This window comes from Schistocerca nitens, chromosome 4 (assembly GCF_023898315.1).
Source record: "Schistocerca nitens isolate TAMUIC-IGC-003100 chromosome 4, iqSchNite1.1, whole genome shotgun sequence".
Lineage (NCBI taxonomy): Eukaryota > Metazoa > Arthropoda > Insecta > Orthoptera > Acrididae > Schistocerca > Schistocerca nitens.
Window position 1 is genome coordinate 36653990 of NC_064617.1, and position 21008 is coordinate 36674997.

Consider the following 21008-nt stretch of genomic DNA (forward strand, 5'->3'; position numbering starts at 1 on the left):
TGTCACTGCTAAAGAAGTACAGTAAGCTCTCAGTTATCCACAGTAATTGGGGACTTGAAAATCACAGCTAATCGAATTGTGCAGATAATCCACAATTAAGGTACACGGTAATGTGTTAGCATTGTTCATAAACAAAAATTAATTATAGTATCATAATTAAAATCACTTGACTAATGTTTATAATAAATTCTACTTTAATCATCACAGTATAAGTGAAAATTTGGTACTTATAAAGAATACAGGACAATCTTATTTGACATTTCCTTACACTATTTCGAAACAAAATACAGTCCAGTGTTTGCGGTGGTCTAGCAGCACACTGTTTACTACACTCCTGTCGTAACACGAGATTATCACTCACCTACGACCACTCCCGGGTTAAAAAAAATTCCAGCAGCATAAGAAGTGACAAAAATAGGCCACAGATAATCTGCCCAAGGATAGTTGAGAGTTTACTATAAACAAGTCAGAAATGAGCAAAAACTACACCTTTCACAGGAGGAGACTGGGTGCTATGGAAGTCGGAGTCCATTAAGAAGGGTAAAACAAAAAATTTCTCCTTTTATAATAACCTGCTTAACATTTCACTTAAACACTGAAATGCAGTTGCAAGACTGTAAAGTTACTGCGTACATTGATGGCCTGCAGCTGTGTTACGGTAGTCATGTGATCAGGCCATCGGCAGCTGCCAAAAAGCCACGCACTGACACCTAATACGTGCACCAAAAGCACACCTAAAATATCATTTGCTCCCCACTCATCAGTTTCACTTTATGTCACCTTTACCATTCGTGTTATAATTGGTTAGGATAGGCTTCCAAGCTGCTGTGCCCAGCCCACTGCAACTGCCATGGATCAGCTTATGCCAATTATAATATAGATGGTGTACCACACTTTTGAAGCACGTCAACAATATCAACACAAGATTTGAATTTTAAATACTGCATAGTTTTCTGTAGCAAAGCATTTAATGTGACTGCACAGGCTTTTTGGGCATAATAATTGATAATATTCTTCTCGGGTCAGCAGATGTATCACGAAATCATCTTAACACAATATTTCTGTCATCCACCTAGCCACCATTTTCAAGTGAGTATGCCGTTGTACGAACTGGACGGAATTGAATTCAGACTCTGAGTAGCAGTTCCTTTATATGCTGCAGAAGTCAGAGAGTACGTGCATGACAAAGTGTTGTGACTGCCCTCTAGCAGAAGTGAACATATAGCAGCCCAATGGTGGAAGCTGGCAAAATCGACAAATCTGTATCCTCAAACTTTTGTAATGGCTGAATCAAAAACCATCATTTTTATTGTTTGGGGACATGAGAGAAGCCTCCACGAAGGGTGTGTCCTGGCAACTAAGCCTTACTCATCCGGACATCCCCTGTGCATCTAGGTGTACCTAGATGGCTGATTCTCTCACACCAGAAGCAAACAAACATGCGAGTAAATTAACGGTCCTTATCAGAGCCAACTTTAACTATCATATCTATAAATACTGAAGGCATTTCATCAGCCAAAGAACATCTGTTGTCCAACCTATGCCATGACAAAAAATGCGACGTCCTGTGTATACAAGAGACGCATAGAAATGAGCGACAGAGGTGAGTGACAGAGACGACCAAAAATACCGAGCATGAAACTAGCTGCAGAAACACCGCACTCTCAGTATGGAAGTGCTATATTTGTAAGACCAGGGCTTCAGATAATCAGTGCTCACTGCACCGTAGAAAATAACATCGAAGTCATCTCAGTGGAGCTGAGTAACTGCTTGGTTACCTCTGTGTATAAGCCCCCTTCGGCTGCATTTTCCTTCACACCACCCAGGAACTTCCATAACAGCAAGACGTCTGTAGTAATCAGCGACTTTAACAGCTATAGTCATTTGTGGGGATACTCTGAAGAAGACGAAAATGGGGAGGCAGTCCTCTCCTGGGCTGAATCCTGTCAGTTGTCTCTTATAAATGACAGCAAGCTACTCCTTTCCTTCAACAGTGGCAAGTGGCAACGTGGATTTCACCCTGACCACCTCTTTGTGAGTGAAGACATCACACAGCTTTGCTCCAAATCAGTGTGCTCGCCCATACCAAAGACGCAACACAGGCCACTACTGTGTCAAGTTTTTCCAGCAATAAGGCCACAGGAGGTGAATTTCAAACGGAGATACAATTTCAAGAAAGCTGATTGGAAAAAATTTGCTAAGATCCTGGACAAGGAGATTAAGTCTGTGTGACCTATTCCTGAAGAGTAGGACAGCTTTGTTCAAACTGTCAAACATTGCTCCCAGGCATCAATTCCAAGAGGGTGTAGGACAATGTATCTGCAGGGTGTGACACCTGAAACAGCTGCTCTGCTGGACGGATACTATCGACTATATGAAGAAAACCCTTATAGCGAGGAGACTTATCTGGCTGCGCAAAATACTCTCTCCTCAATCTGTGAGGCGAAGAGAGGAAAGTGGGTTAAACTGATGACAGAATGTGAGATGAGTAGAAGTAGTCAAAAGGCCTGGAGACTGTTACGACACTTTAACAATGATCCCTCCCAACCCAATACGCATACAAATGTGAAGGCAGACCAGATCGCACACCAGCTTTTGAAAAATGGTAAACCTGACCATACCAGTAAAATTGGAAGACGAACCCTGGAAAGGGAGCCCGAACAAGAGGGAAACACTCTGTCTCGACCATTCAGTTTGAATGAACTCCACTCAGCTCTAAATAAGTGCGAAGTCAGAAAAGCAGCAGGGGTAGATGACATAAGAAGTGAACAGATCAAGAACTTTGGTCCAGGCGCAAAGTGCTGGCTACTCGAGCTAATGAATAATTGTCTCAAGAGCGGCCAAGATACCAAAATCTTGGTGGAAAGCAAAAATTATAGCTATACATAAACCAGGGAAAGACCGGGATGACCCCAAAAGCTATAGGCCAATCTCCCTCCTATGCCACCTGTATAAGGTATTGGAAAGGTTGATCCTCCGAAGAATTACAGATATGATAGAACCATTACTGATCCCTCAACAGGCAGGATTCAGACAAGGGAAGAGCTGCACAGCACAGGTGTTGAATTTGACACAGCATATAGAGGACGGCTTCCAAAGGCGGCAGATAACAGGAGCGGTGTTTATAGATCTTTCAGCCGCCTACGACACTGTCAACCACAGACTCTTGTTGCTGAAGCTATACAACCTCACAAAGGACTACAAACTAACCTATCTAATTAGAAATCTTCTGCAGAACCGAAGATATTTTGTGGAATATCAAGGAAAAAGAAGCAGATGGAGGCAGCAGAAAAATGTGCTGCCACAAGGCAGTGTACTGTCAGCCACCCTCTTCAATATATACACTAATAACCAGCCGTTACCAGAAGGAACACAAAGCTTCATATATGCAGATGACCGAGCAATCACAGCTTTGAGAGGGTGGAGCGGAAGCTAACTGATACTCTGAAAGAATTAACTGCCTATTACAGGGACAATCAATTGAAACCAAATCCTCCTAAGACCCAGACCAGTGCTTTCCACCTCCGAAACAGACAGGCTAGTAGAACCTTGCAGATAGATTGGGAAGGAACCTCTTTAGAACACTGCATGACTCCGAAATACCTCGGAGTCACTCTGGACCATGCTCTTACATCTAAGGAACACTGCTTCAAAACAAAGCAAAAAGTGGCTGCCAGGAACAATGTGGTTAGGAAGCTGACTGGAACAACACAGGGAGCACAGCCAAACACAGTGCGCACATCCGCATTAGCCCTCTGCTACTCTGCAGCTCTGCAGCTGAGTACACTTGCCCAGTATGCTGCAGATATACACATACAAAGAAATTTGATGTTGCTCTGAATGAGACATGTCTTATCACTACGGGTTGTCTAAGAGCCACACCTGTGGAAAAACTGTACTGCTTATCCGGCATAGCCCCCCCAGACATCCGAAGAGATACAGCAGCACGGAGTGAAATGAAGAAGTGGACCTTCACATTGACGATGAAATACAGAAATTACATCGGGATTTAATACAAATGCCGCAATGTCAACTTCTGTCCATTACTAGTAACGCCTCAAAAAGTCGGTGCTATGAAAATTTCCTGGAATGCCAGTGTTAGATAGCGATGCACCACTACAGGTTCTCTGCAACCCTCGGACCTTCACATTGACGATGAAACACAGAAATTGTGATAGGGATTGAATAGAAAAGGCACAATGCCGACTTCTGTCCAGGAGGAGTAACGCCTCAAAAAGTCGGTGCTATGAATATTCCTTGAATGCCAGTAATCGATTCCGATGCACCACTACAGCTTTTTAGCAACCCTTGGACGCTCACATTGATGATGAAACACAGAAATTACATCACGATTGAATACAAAAGGCACAATGCCGGCTTCTGTACACGACTAGTAAAGCCTAAAAAAAGTCGGTGCTATGAAAATTTTTTGACATGCCAGTGTTCGATTCCGATGCACCACTACTGGTTTTCTGCAACCCTTGGACCTTCACATTCACGATGAAACGCAGAAATTGCATAGGGATTGAATACAAAAGGCACAATGCCGACTTCTGACCAAGAGGAGTAACACCTCAAAAAGTTGGTGCTACGAAAATTTCCTGACATGCCAGTATTCGGTTCCGATGCGCCACTACAGGTTTTCCGAATCCCTTGGACCTTCAAATTGACGATAAAACACAAAAATTACATCGGGATTGAATACAAAATGCAGAATGCCGACTTCTGTGCACGATTAGTGACGCCTCAAAAGGTAGGTGCTATGAAAATTTCCTGGGATGCCAGTGATCGATTGCGATGCACTACTACAGGTTCTCTGCAACCCTTGGACCTTCACATTGATGATGAAACGCAGAAATTACATCGGGATTGAATACAAAAGGCACAATGCCGACTTATGTCCAGGAGGTGTATCGCCTCAAATGGTCGGTGCTATGAAATTTGTGGTGTCACCGCACGACACCACACTTACTAGGTGATAACCTTTAAATCGCCCGCGGTCCGTTAGTAAACGTCGGACACACGTGTCGCCACTATCAGAGAGTGCAGACCGTGCCCCGCCACGCGGCAGGTCTAGAGAAACTTCCTAGCACTCGCCCCAGTTGTATAACCGACTTTGCTAGCGATGGTTCACTCAAAACACGCTCTCACTTGCCGAGACAACAGTTAGCATAGCCTTCAGCTACGTCATTTGCTACGACCTAGCAAGGCGCCATGTTCCGTTATTAGTGATACTGTAAATATTGTACAGACAAGAGCTACGTTCAACATCAACGGATTAAAGTTAAGTATTCCACCACCTACGTCCGTATTTCTAACTTCTAATTTCCTTGTCCTGTTCCATACCTCAAGCCAGCCTATGTGAGCGAAAAACGTGTGCCTTTCAGCTTCCTCTAAAATTCGAGGGTTGGCTCTCCTGCCAATCCACATCAAAATTTTCCTGGGAAGCCAGTGTTCGATTCCGATGCACCACTACAAGTTCTCTGCTACCCCTGCACATTCACATTGACAATGAAATGCAGAAATTACATCGGCAGTAAACACAAAAGGCACCATGCCGACCACAGCCCACGACTAGAAAACGCCTAAAAAATCGGTGCTATGAAAATTTCCTGGGATGCCGGTGATCGATTGTGATACACCACTACAGGTTCACTGCAACCCTTGGACCTGCAAATTGACAATGAAACGCAGAAATTACATCGGGATTGAATACAAAAGGCACAATGCTGACTTCTGTCCATGACTAGTAACGCCCCAAAAAGTCGGTTCTATGAAAATTTCCTGGGATTCCAGTGTTCGATTGTGATGCACCACTACAGGTTCTCTGCAACCCTTGGATCTTCACATTGATGATGAAACGCAGAAATTACATAGGGATTGAACACAAAAGGAACAATGCTGACTTCTGTCCATGACTAGTAACGCCTCAAAAAGTCGGTTCTATGAAAATTTCCTGGGATTCCAGTGTTCGATTGTGAAGCACCACTACAGGTTCTCTGCAACCCTTGGACCTTCACATGGATGATGAAACGCAGAAATTACATTGGGATAGAACACAAAAGGCACAATGCTGACTTCTGTCCATGACTAGTAACGCCTCAAAAAGTCGGTTCTATGAAAATTTCCTGGGATTCCAGTGTTCCATTGTGATGCACCACTACAGGTTCTCTGCAACCCTTGGACCTTCACATTGATGATGAAATGCAGAAATAACATCGGGATTGAACACAAAAGGCACAATGCTGACTTCTGTCCATGACTAGTAACGCCTCAAAAACTCAGTGCTACGAAAATTCCTGGGATTCCAGTGTTCGATTGTGATGCACCACTACAGGTTCTCTGCAACCCTTGGACCTTCACATTGATGATGAAACGCAGAAATTACATCGGGATTGAACACAAAAGGCACAATGCTGACTTCTGTCCATGACAAGTATCGCCTCAAAAAGTCGGTTCTATGAAAATTTCCTGGGATTCCAGTGTTCCATTGTGATGCACCACTACAGGTTCTCTGCAACCTTTGGACCTTCACATTGATGATGAAACGCACAAATTAGATCGGGATTGAACACAAAAGGCACAATGCTGACTTCTGTCCATGACTAGTAACGCCTCAAAAACTCAGTGCTACGAAAATTTCCTGGGATTCCAGTGTTCGATTGCGATGCGCCACTAGTGGTTCTCTGCAACCCTTGGACCTTCACATTGATGATGGAACGCAGAAATTACATCGGGATTGAACACAAAAGGCACAATGCTGACTTCTGTCCATGACTAGTAACGCCACAAAAACTAAGTGCTACGAAAATTTCCTGGGATTCCAGTGTTCGATTGCGATGCACCACTACAGGTTCTCTGCAACCCTTGGACCTTCACATTCATGATGAAACGCAGAAATTACATCGGGATTGAACACAAAAGGCACAATGCTGACTTCTGTCCATGACTAGTAACGCCTCAAAAACTCAGTGCTACGAAAATTTCCTGGGATTCCAGTGTTCGATTGCGATGCACCACTAGTGGTTCTCTGCAACCCTTGGACCTTCACATTGATGATGGAACGCAGAAATTACATCGGGATTAAACACAAAAGGCACAATGCTGACTTCTGTCCATGACTAGTAACGTCTCAAAAACTCAGTGCTACGAAAATTTCCTGGGATTCCAGTGTTCGATTGCGATGCACCACTACAGGTTCTCTGCAACCCTTGGACCTTCACATTCATGATGAAACGCAGAAATTACATCGGGATTGAACACAAAAGGCACAATGCTGACTTCTGTCCATGACTAGTAACGCCTCAAAAACTCAGTGCTACGAAAATTTCCTGGGATTCCAGTGTTCGATTGCGATGCACCACTAGTGGTTCTCTGCAACCCTTGGACCTTCACATTGATGATGAAACGCAGAAATTACATCGGGATTGAACACAAAAGGCACAATGCTGACTTCTGTCCATGACTAGTAACGCCTCAAAAAGTCGGTTCTATGAAAATTTCCTGGGATTCCAGTGTTCGATTGTGATGCACCACTACAGGTTCTCTGCAACCCTTGGACCTTCCCATTGATGATGAAACGCAGAAATTACATCGGGATTGAACACAAAAGGCACAATGCTGACTTCTGTCCATGACTAGTAACGCCTCAAAAACTCAGTGCTACGAAAATTTCCTGGTATTCCAGTGTTCGATTGCGATGCACCACTACAGGCTCTCTGCAACCCTAGGACCTTCACATTGATGATGAAACGCAGAAATTACATCGGGATTGAATACAAAAGGCACAATGCTTACTTCAGTCCATGACTAGTAACGCCTCAAAAACTCGGTGCTACGAAAATTTCCTGGTATTCCAGTGTTCGATTGCGATGCACCACTACAGGATCTCTGCAACCCTTGGACCTTCACTTTGACGATGAAACGCTGAAATTACATCGGCATTGAATACAAAAGGCACAATGCTGACTTCTGTGCATGACAAGTAACGCCTCAAAAACTCGGTGCTACGAAAATTTCCTGGGATTCCAGTGTTCGATTGCGATGCACCACTACAGGTTCTCCGCAACCCTTGGACCTTCACATTGATGATGAAACGCAGAAATTACATCTGGATTGAACACAAAAGGCACAATGCTGACTTCTGTCCATGACTAGTAACGCCTCAAAAACTCAGTGCTACGAAAATTTCCTGGGATTCCAGTGTTCGATTGCGATGCACCACTAGTGGTTCTCTGCAACCCTTGGACCTTCACATTGATGATGAAACGCAGAAATTACATCGGGATTGAACACAAAAGACACAATGCTGACTTCTGTCCATGACTAGTAACGCCTCAAAAACTCAGTGTTACGAAAATTTCCTGGGATTCCAGTGTTCGATTGCGATGCACCACTACAGGTTCTCTGCAACCCTTGGACCTTCACATTGATGATGAAACGCAGAAAATACATCGGGATTGAACACAAAAGGCACAATGCTGACTTCTGTCCATGACTAGTAACGCCTCAAAAACTCAGTGCTACGAAAATTTCCTGGGATTCCAGTGTTCGATTGTGATGCACCACTAGTGGTTCTCTTCAACCCTTGGACCTTCACATTGATGATGAAACGCAGAAATTACATCGGGATTGAACACAAAAGGCACAATGCTGACTTCTGTCCATGACTAGTAACGCCTCAAAAGTCGGTTCTATGAAAATTTCCTGGGATTCCAGTGTTCGATTGTGATGCACCACTACAGGTTCTCTGCAACCCTTGGACCTTCACATTGATGATGAAACGCAAAAATTACATCGGGATTGAACACAAAAGGCACAATGATGCCTTCTGTCCATGACTAGTAACGCCTCAAAAACTCAGTGCTACAAAAGTTTCCTGGGATTCCAGTGTTCGATTGCGATTCACCACTACAGGTTCTCTGCAACCATTGGACCTTCACATTGGTGATGAAACGCAGAAATTACATCGGGATTGAACACAAAAGACACAATGCTGACTTCTGTCCATGACTAGTAACGCCTCAAAAAGTCGGTTCTATGAAAATTTCCTGGGATTCCAGTGTTCGATTTCGATGCACCACTATAGGTTCTCTGCAACCCTTGGACCTTCACATTGATGATGAAACGCAGAAATTACATCGGGATTGAACACAAAGGGCACAATGCTGACTTCTGTCCATGACTAGTAACGCCTTAAAAACTCGGTGCTACGAAAATTTCCTGGGATTCCAGTGTTCGATTGCGATGCACCACTACAGGTTCTCTGCAACCCTTGGACCTTCACATGGATGATGAAACGCCGAAATTACATCGGGATTGAACACAAAAGGCACAATGCTGACTTCAGTCCATGACTAGTAACGCCTCAAAAACTCGGTGCTACGAAAATTTCGTGGTATTCCAGTGATCGATTGCGATGCACCACGACAGGCTCTCTGCAACCCTAGGACCTTCACATTGATGATGAAACGCAGAAATTACATCGGGATTGAATACAAAAGGCACAATGCTTACTTCAGTCCATGACTAGTAACGCCTCAAAAACTCAGTGCTACGAAAATTTCCTGGTATTCCAGTGTTCGATTGCGATGCACCACTAGTGGTTCTCTGCAACCCTTGGACCTTCACATTGATGATGGAACGCAGAAATTACATCGGGATTGAACACAAAAGGCACTGTCCATGACTAGTAACGTCTCAAAAACTCAGTGCTACGAAAATTTCCTGGGATTCCAGTGTTCGATTGCGATGCACCACTACAGGTTCTCTGCAACCCTTGGACCTTCACATTGATGATGAAACGCAGAAATTACATCGGGATTGAACACAAAAGGCACAATGCTGACTTCTGTCCATGACTAGTAACGCCTCAAAAACTCAGTGCTACGAAAATTTCCTGGGATTCCAGTGTTCGATTGCGATGCACCACTACAGGTTCTCTGCAACCCTTGGACCTTCACATTGATGATGAAACGCAGAAATTACATCGGGATTGAACACAAAAGGCACAATGCTGACTTCTGTCCATGACTAGTAACGCCTCAAAAAGTCGGTTCTATGAAAATTTCCTGGGATTCCAGTGTTCGATTGTGATGCACCACTACAGGTTCTCTGCAACCCTTGGACCTTCACATTGATGATGAAACGCAGAAATTACATCGGGATTGAACACAAAAGGCACAATGCTGACTTCTGTCCATCACTAGTAACGCCTCAAAAAGTCGGTTCTATGAAAATTTCCTGGGATTCCAGTGTTCGATTGCGATGCACCACTACAGGTTTCTGCAACCCTTGGACCTTCCCATTGATGATGAAACGCAGAAATTACATCAGGATTGAACACAAAAGGCACAATGCTGACTTCTGTCCATGACTAGTAACGCCTTAAAAACTCGGTGCTACGAAAATTGCCTGGGATTCCAGTGTTCGATTGTGATGCACCACTACAGGTTCTCTGCAACCCTTGGACCTTCCCATTGATGATGAAACGCAGAAATTACATCGGGATTGAACACAAAAGGCACAATGCTGACTTCTGTGCATGCCAAGTAACGCCTCAAAAACTCGGTGCTAGGAAAATTTCCTGGGATTCCAGTGTTCGATTGCGATGCACCACTACAGGTTCTCCGCAACCCTTGGACCTTCACATTGATGATGAAACGGAGAAATTACGTCTGGATTGAACACTAAAGGCACAATGCTGACTTCTGTCCATGACTAGTAACGCCTCAAAAACTCAGTGCTACGAAAATTTCCTGGTATTCCAGTGTTCGATTGCGATGCACCACTACAGGTTCTCTGCAACCCTTGGACCTTCACATTGATGATGAAACGCAGAAATTACATCGGGATTGAACACAAAAGGCACAATGCTGACTTCTGTCCATGACTAGTAACGCCTCAAAAACTCAGTGCTACGAAAATTTCCTGGGATTCCAGTGTTCGATTCTGATGCACCACTACAGGTTCTCTGCAACCCTTGGACCCTCATATTAATGATGAAACGCTGAAATTACATCGGGATTGAATACAAAAGGCACAATGCTGACTTCTGTCCATGACTAGTAACGCCTCAAGAAGACGGTGGTATGAAAATTTCCTGTGATTCCAATGTTCGATTGCGATGCACCATTACAGGTTCTCTGCAACCCTTGGACCTTCACATTGATGATGAAACGCAGAAATTACATCGGGATAGAATACAAAAGGCACAATGCTGACTTCTGTCCATGACTAGTAACGCCTCAAAAACTCAGTGCTACGAAAATTTCCTGGGATTCCAGTGTTCGATTGCGATGCACCACTAGTGGTTCTCTGCAACCCTTGGACCTTCACATTGATGATGAAACGCAGAAATTACATCGGGATTGAACACAAAAGACACAATGCTGACTTCTGTCCATGACTAGTAACGCCTCAAAAACTCAGTGCTACGAAAATTTCCTGGGATTCCAGTGTTCGATTGTGATGCACCACTAGTGGTTCTCTTCAACCCTTGGACCTTCACATTGATGATGAAACGCAGAAATTACATCGGGATTGAACACAAAAGGCACAATGCTGACTTCTGTCCATGACTAGTAACGCCTCAAAAACTCAGTGCAACGAAAATTTCCTGGGATTCCAGTGTTCGATTGCGATGCACCACTAGTGGTTCTCTGCAACCATTGGACCTTCACATTGGTGATGAAACGCAGAAATTACATCTGGATTGAACACAAAAGACACAATGCTGACTTCTGTCCATGACTAGTAACGCCTCAAAAAGTCGGTTCTATGAAAATTTCCTGGGATTCCAGTGTTCGATTTCGATGCACCACTACAGGTTCTCTGCAACCCTTGGACCTTCACATTGATGATGAAACGCAGAAATTACATCGGGATTGAACACAAAGGGCACAATGCTGACTTCTGTCCATGACTAGTAACGCCTTAAAAACTCGGTGCTACGAAAATTTCCTGGGATTCCAGTGTTCGATTGCGATGCACCACTACAGGTTCTCTGCAACCCTTGGACCTTCACATGGATGATGAAACGCCGAAATTACATCGGGATTGAACACAAAAGGCACAATGCTGACTTCAGTCCATGACTAGTAACGCCTCAAAAACTCGGTGCTACGAAAATTTCCTGGTATTCTAGTGTTCGATTGCGATGCACCACTACAGGCTCTCTGCAACCCTAGGACCTTCACATTGATGATGAAACGCAGAAATTACATCGGGGTTGAATACAAAAGGCACAATGCTTACTTCAGTCCATGACTAGTAACGCCTCAAAAACTCGGTGCTACGAAAATTTACTGGTATTCCAGTGTTCGATTGCGATGCACCACTACAGGTTCTCTGCAACCCTTGGACCTTCACATTGATGATGAAACGCAGAAATTACATCGGGATTGAACACAAAAGGCACAATGCTGACTTCTGTCCATGACTAGTAACGCCTCAAAAACTCAGTGCTACGAAAATTTCCTGGGATTCCAGTGTTCGATTGCGATGCACCACTAGTGGTTCTCTGCAACCCTTGGACCTTCACATTGATGATGAAACGCAGAAAATATATCGGGATTGAACACAAAAGGCACAATGCTGACTTCTGTCCATGACTAGTAACGCCTCAAAAAGTCGGTTCTATGAAAATTTCCTGGGATTCCAGTGTTCGATTGCGATGCACCACTACAGGTTCTCTGCAACCATTGGATCTTCACATTGATGATGAAACGCAGAAATTACATTGGGATTGAACACAAAAGGCACAATACTGACTTCTGTCCATGACTAGTAACGCCTCAAAAACTCAGTGCTACGAAAATTTCCTGGGATTCCAGTGTTCGATTGCGATGCACCACTAGTGGTTCTCTTCAACCCTTGGACCTTCACATTGATGATGAAACGCAGAAATTACATCGGGATTGAACACAAAAGGCACAATGCTGACTTCTGTCCATGACTAGTAACGCCTCAAAAGTCGGTTCTATGAAAATTTCCTGGGATTCCAGTGTTCGATTGTGATGCACCACTACAGGTTCTCTGCAACCCTTGGACCTTCACATTGATGATGAAACGCAAAAATTACATCGGGATTGAACACAAAAGGCACAATGATGCCTTCTGTCCATGACTAGTAACGCCTCAAAAACTCAGTGCTACAAAAGTTTCCTGGGATTCCAGTGTTCGATTGCGATTCACCACTACAGGTTCTCTGCAACCATTGGACCTTCACATTGGTGATGAAACGCAGAAATTACATCGGGATTGAACACAAAAGACACAATGCTGACTTCTGTCCATGACTAGTAACGCCTCAAAAAGTCGGTTCTATGAAAATTTCCTGGGATTCCAGTGTTCGATTTCGATGCACCACTATAGGTTCTCTGCAACCCTTGGACCTTCACATTGATGATGAAACGCAGAAATTACATCGGGATTGAACACAAAGGGCACAATGCTGACTTCTGTCCATGACTAGTAACGCCTTAAAAACTCGGTGCTACGAAAATTTCCTGGGATTCCAGTGTTCGATTGCGATGCACCACTACAGGTTCTCTGCAACCCTTGGACCTTCACATGGATGATGAAACGCCGAAATTACATCGGGATTGAACACAAAAGGCACAATGCTGACTTCAGTCCATGACTAGTAACGCCTCAAAAACTCGGTGCTACGAAAATTTCGTGGTATTCCAGTGATCGATTGCGATGCACCACGACAGGCTCTCTGCAACCCTAGGACCTTCACATTGATGATGAAACGCAGAAATTACATCGGGATTGAATACAAAAGGCACAATGCTTACTTCAGTCCATGACTAGTAACGCCTCAAAAACTCAGTGCTACGAAAATTTCCTGGTATTCCAGTGTTCGATTGCGATGCACCACTAGTGGTTCTCTGCAACCCTTGGACCTTCACATTGATGATGGAACGCAGAAATTACATCGGGATTGAACACAAAAGGCACTGTCCATGACTAGTAACGTCTCAAAAACTCAGTGCTACGAAAATTTCCTGGGATTCCAGTGTTCGATTGCGATGCACCACTACAGGTTCTCTGCAACCCTTGGACCTTCACATTGATGATGAAACGCAGAAATTACATCGGGATTGAACACAAAAGGCACAATGCTGACTTCTGTCCATGACTAGTAACGCCTCAAAAACTCAGTGCTACGAAAATTTCCTGGGATTCCAGTGTTCGATTGCGATGCACCACTACAGGTTCTCTGCAACCCTTGGACCTTCACATTGATGATGAAACGCAGAAATTACATCGGGATTGAACACAAAAGGCACAATGCTGACTTCTGTCCATGACTAGTAACGCCTCAAAAAGTCGGTTCTATGAAAATTTCCTGGGATTCCAGTGTTCGATTGTGATGCACCACTACAGGTTCTCTGCAACCCTTGGACCTTCACATTGATGATGAAACGCAGAAATTACATCGGGATTGAACACAAAAGGCACAATGCTGACTTCTGTCCATCACTAGTAACGCCTCAAAAAGTCGGTTCTATGAAAATTTCCTGGGATTCCAGTGTTCGATTGCGATGCACCACTACAGGTTTCTGCAACCCTTGGACCTTCCCATTGATGATGAAACGCAGAAATTACATCAGGATTGAACACAAAAGGCACAATGCTGACTTCTGTCCATGACTAGTAACGCCTTAAAAACTCGGTGCTACGAAAATTGCCTGGGATTCCAGTGTTCGATTGTGATGCACCACTACAGGTTCTCTGCAACCCTTGGACCTTCCCATTGATGATGAAACGCAGAAATTACATCGGGATTGAACACAAAAGGCACAATGCTGACTTCTGTGCATGCCAAGTAACGCCTCAAAAACTCGGTGCTAGGAAAATTTCCTGGGATTCCAGTGTTCGATTGCGATGCACCACTACAGGTTCTCCGCAACCCTTGGACCTTCACATTGATGATGAAACGGAGAAATTACGTCTGGATTGAACACTAAAGGCACAATGCTGACTTCTGTCCATGACTAGTAACGCCTCAAAAACTCAGTGCTACGAAAATTTCCTGGTATTCCAGTGTTCGATTGCGATGCACCACTACAGGTTCTCTGCAACCCTTGGACCTTCACATTGATGATGAAACGCAGAAATTACATCGGGATTGAACACAAAAGGCACAATGCTGACTTCTGTCCATGACTAGTAACGCCTCAAAAACTCAGTGCTACGAAAATTTCCTGGGATTCCAGTGTTCGATTCTGATGCACCACTACAGGTTCTCTGCAACCCTTGGACCCTCATATTAATGATGAAACGCTGAAATTACATCGGGATTGAATACAAAAGGCACAATGCTGACTTCTGTCCATGACTAGTAACGCCTCAAGAAGACGGTGGTATGAAAATTTCCTGTGATTCCAATGTTCGATTGCGATGCACCATTACAGGTTCTCTGCAACCCTTGGACCTTCACATTGATGATGAAACGCAGAAATTACATCGGGATAGAATACAAAAGGCACAATGCTGACTTCTGTCCATGACTAGTAACGCCTCAAAAACTCAGTGCTACGAAAATTTCCTGGGATTCCAGTGTTCGATTGCGATGCACCACTAGTGGTTCTCTGCAACCCTTGGACCTTCACATTGATGATGAAACGCAGAAATTACATCGGGATTGAACACAAAAGACACAATGCTGACTTCTGTCCATGACTAGTAACGCCTCAAAAACTCAGTGCTACGAAAATTTCCTGGGATTCCAGTGTTCGATTGTGATGCACCACTAGTGGTTCTCTTCAACCCTTGGACCTTCACATTGATGATGAAACGCAGAAATTACATCGGGATTGAACACAAAAGGCACAATGCTGACTTCTGTCCATGACTAGTAACGCCTCAAAAACTCAGTGCAACGAAAATTTCCTGGGATTCCAGTGTTCGATTGCGATGCACCACTAGTGGTTCTCTGCAACCATTGGACCTTCACATTGGTGATGAAACGCAGAAATTACATCTGGATTGAACACAAAAGACACAATGCTGACTTCTGTCCATGACTAGTAACGCCTCAAAAAGTCGGTTCTACGAAAATTTCCTGGGATTCCAGTGTTCGATTTCGATGCACCACTACAGGTTCTCTGCAACCCTTGGACCTTCACATTGATGATGAAACGCAGAAATTACATCGGGATTGAACACAAAGGGCACAATGCTGACTTCTGTCCATGACTAGTAACGCCTTAAAAACTCGGTGCTACGAAAATTTCCTGGGATTCCAGTGTTCGATTGCGATGCACCACTACAGGTTCTCTGCAACCCTTGGACCTTCACATGGATGATGAAACGCCGAAATTACATCGGGATTGAACACAAAAGGCACAATGCTGACTTCAGTCCATGACTAGTAACGCCTCAAAAACTCGGTGCTACGAAAATTTCCTGGTATTCTAGTGTTCGATTGCGATGCACCACTACAGGCTCTCTGCAACCCTAGGACCTTCACATTGATGATGAAACGCAGAAATTACATCGGGGTTGAATACAAAAGGCACAATGCTTACTTCAGTCCATGACTAGTAACGCCTCAAAAACTCGGTGCTACGAAAATTTACTGGTATTCCAGTGTTCGATTGCGATGCACCACTACAGGTTCTCTGCAACCCTTGGACCTTCACATTGATGATGAAACGCAGAAATTACATCGGGATTGAACACAAAAGGCACAATGCTGACTTCTGTCCATGACTAGTAACGCCTCAAAAACTCAGTGCTACGAAAATTTCCTGGGATTCCAGTGTTCGATTGCGATGCACCACTAGTGGTTCTCTGCAACCCTTGGACCTTCACATTGATGATGAAACGCAGAAAATATATCGGGATTGAACACAAAAGGCACAATGCTGACTTCTGTCCATGACTAGTAACGCCTCAAAAAGTCGGTTCTATGAAAATTTCCTGGGATTCCAGTGTTCGATTGCGATGCACCACTACAGGTTCTCTGCAACCATTGGATCTTCACATTGATGATGAAACGCAGAAATTACATTGGGATTGAACACAAAAGGCACAATACTGACTTCTGTCCATGACTAGTAACGCCTCAAAAACTCAGTGCTACGAAAATTTCCTGGGATTCCAGTGTTCGATTGCGATGCACCACTAGTGGTTCTCTGCAACCCTTGGACCTTCACATTGATGATGAAACGCAGAAATTACATCGGGATTGAACACAAAACGCACAATGCTGACTTCTGTCCATGACTAGTAACGCCTCAAAAACTCAGTGCTACGAAAATTTCCTGGGATTCCAGTGTTCGATTGCGATGCACCACTACAGGTTCTCTGCAACCCTTGGACCTTCACATTGATGATGAAAAGCAGAAATTGCATCGGGATTGAACACAAAAGGCACAATGCTGACTTCTGTCCATGACTAGTAACGCCTCAAAAACTCAGTGCTACGAAAATTTCCTGGGATTCCAGTGTTCGATTGCGATGCACCACTAGTGGTTCTCTGCAACCCTTGGACCTTCACATTGATGATGAAACGCAGAAATTACATTGGGATTGAACACAAAAGGCACAATGCTGACTTCTGTCCATGACTAGTAACGCCTCAAAAAGTCGGTTCTATGAAAATTTCCTGGTATTCCAGTGTTCGATTGCGATGCACCACTACAGGTTCTCTGCAACCCTTGGACCTTCACATGGATGATGAAACGCAGAAATTACATCGGGATTGAACACAAAAGGGACAATACTGACTTCAGTCCATGACTAGTAACGCCTCCAAAACTAAGTGCTACGAAAATTTCCTGGGATTCCAGTGTTCGATTGCGATGCACCACTAGTGGTTCTCTGCAACCCTTGGACCTTCACATTGATGATGAAACGCTGAAATTACATCGGGATTGAACACAAAAGGCACAATGCTGACTTCTGTCCATGAGTAGTAACGCCTCAAAAAGTCGGTTCTATGAAAATTTCCTGGGATTCCAGTGTTCCATTGTGATGCACCACTACAGGTTCTCTGCAACCCTTGGACCTTCACATTGATGATGAAACGCAGAAATAACATCGGGATTGAACACAAAAGGCACAATGCTGACTTCTGTCCATGACTAGTAACGCCTCAAAAACTCAGTGCTACGAAAATTTCCTAGGATTCCAGTGTTCGATTGCGATGCACCACTACAGGTTCTCTGCAACCATTGGACCTTCACATGGATGATGAAACGCAGAAATTACATCGGGATTGAACACAAAAGGCACAATGCTGACTTCTGTCCATGACTAGTAACGTCTCAAAAAGTCGGTTCTATGAAAATTTCCTGGGATTCCAGTGTTCGATTGTGATGCACCACTACAGGTTCTCTGCAACCCTTGGACCTTCACATTGATGATGAAATGCAGAAATAACATCGGGATTGATCACAAAAGGGACAATGCTGACTTCGGTCCATGACTAGTAATGCCTCAAAAACTCAGTGCTACGAAAATTCCTGGGATTCCAGTGTTCGATTGTGATGCACCACTACAGGTTCTCTGCAACCCTTGGACCTTCACATTGATGATGAAACGCAGAAATTACATCGGGATTGAACACAAAAGGCACAATGCTGACTTCTGTCCATGACTAGTAACGCCTCAAAAAGTCGGTTCTATGAAAATTTCCTGGGATTCCAGTGTTCGATTGTGATGCACCACTACAGGTTCTCTGCAACCCTTGGACCTTCACATTGATGATGAAACGCAGAAATTACATCGGGATTGAACACAAAAGGCACATTGCTGACTTCTGTCCATGACTAGTAACGCCTCAAAAACTCAGTGCTACGAAAATTTCCTGGGATTCCAGTGTTCGATTGCGATGCACCACTACAGGTTCTCTGCAACCCTTGGACCTTCACATTGATGATGAAACGCAGAAATTACATCGGGATTGAACACAAAAGGCACAATGCTGACTTCTGTCCATCACTAGTAACGCCTCAAAAAGTCGGTTCTATGAAAATTTCCTGGGATTCCAGTGTTCGATTGCGATGCACCACTACAGGTTTCTGCAACCCTTGGACCTTCCCATTGATGATGAAACGCAGAAATTACATCAGGATTGAACACAAAAGGCACAATGCTGACTTCTGTCCATGACTAGTAACGCCTTAAAAACTCGGTGCTACGAAAATTGCCTCGGATTCCAGTGTTCGATTGTGATGCACCACTACAGGTTCTCTGCAACCCTTGGACCTTCCCATTGATGATGAAACGCAGAAATTACATCGGGATTGAACACAAAAGGCACAATGCTGACTTCTGTCCATGACTAGTAACGCCTCAAAAACTCGGTGCTACGAAAATTTCCTGGTATTCCAGTGTTCGATTGCGATGCACCACTACAGGACCTCTGCAACCCTTGGACCTTCACTTTGACGATGAAACGCTGAAATTACATCGGCATTGAATACAAAAGGCACAATGCTGACTTCTGTGCATGACAAGTAACGCCTCAAAAACTTGGTGCTACGAAAATTTCCTGGGATTCCAGTGTTCGATTGCGATGCACCACTACAGGTACTCCGCAACCCTTGGACCTTCACATTGATGATGAAACGCAGAAATTACATCTGGATTGAACACAAAAGGCACAATGCTGACTTCTGTCCATGACTAGTAACGCCTCAAAAACTCAGTGCTACGAAAATTTCCTGGGATTCCAGTGTTCGATTCTGATGCAACACTACAGGTTCTCTGCAACCCTTGGACCTTCATATTGATGATGAAACGCTGAAATTACATCGGGATTGAATACAAAACGCACAATGCTGACTTCTGTCCATGACTAGTAACGCCTCAAGAAGACGGTGGTATGAAAATTTCCTGTGATTCCGATGTTCGATTGCTATGCACCATTACAGGTTCTCTGCAACCCTTGGACCTTCACATTGATGATGAAACGCAGATATTACATCGGGATAGAATACAAAAGGCACAATGATGACTTCTGTCCATGACGAGTAACGCCTCAAAAACTCAGTGCTACGAAAATTTCCTGGGATTCCAGTGTTCGATTGCGATGCACCACTAGTGGTTCTCTGCAACCTTTGGACCTTCACATTGATGATGAAACGCTGAAATTACATCGGGATTGAACACAAAAGGCACAATGCTGACTTCTGTCCATGAGTAGTAACGCCTCAAAAAGTCGGTTCTATGAAAATTTCCTGGGATTCCAGTGTTCCATTGTGATGCACCACTACAGGTTCTCTGCAACCCTTGGACCTTCACATTGATGATGAAACGCAGAAATTACATCGGGATTGAACACAAAAGGCACAATGCTGACTTCTGTCCATGACTAGTAACGCCTCAAAAACTCAGTGCTACGAAAATTTCCTAGGATTCCAGTGTTCGATTGCTATGCACCACTACAGGTTCTCTGCAACCCTTGGACCTTCACATGGATGATGAAACGCAGAAATTACATCGGGATTGAACACAAAGGGCACAATGCTGACTTCTGTCCATGACTAGTAACGCCTCAAAAAGTCGGTTCTATGAAAATTTCCTGGGATTCCAGTGTTCGATTGTGATGCACCACTACAGGTTCTCTGCAACCCTTGGACCTTCACATTTATGATGAAATGCAGAAATAACATCGGGATTGAACACAAAAGGGACAATGCTGACTTCGGTCCATGACTAGTAATGCCTCAAAAACTCAGTGCTACGAAAATTCCTGGGATTCCAGTGTTCGATTGTGATGCACCACTACAGGTTCTCTGCAACCCTTGGACCTTCACATTGATGATGAAACGCAGAAATTACATCGGGATTGAACACAAAAGGCACAATGCTGACTTCTGTCCATGACTAGTAACGCCTCAAAAAGTCGGTTCTATGAAAATTTCCTGGGATTCCAGTGTTCGATTGTGATGCACCACTACAGGTTCTCTGCAACCCTTGGACCTTCACATTGATGATGAAACGCAGAAATTACATCGGGATTGAACACAAAAGGCACAATGCTG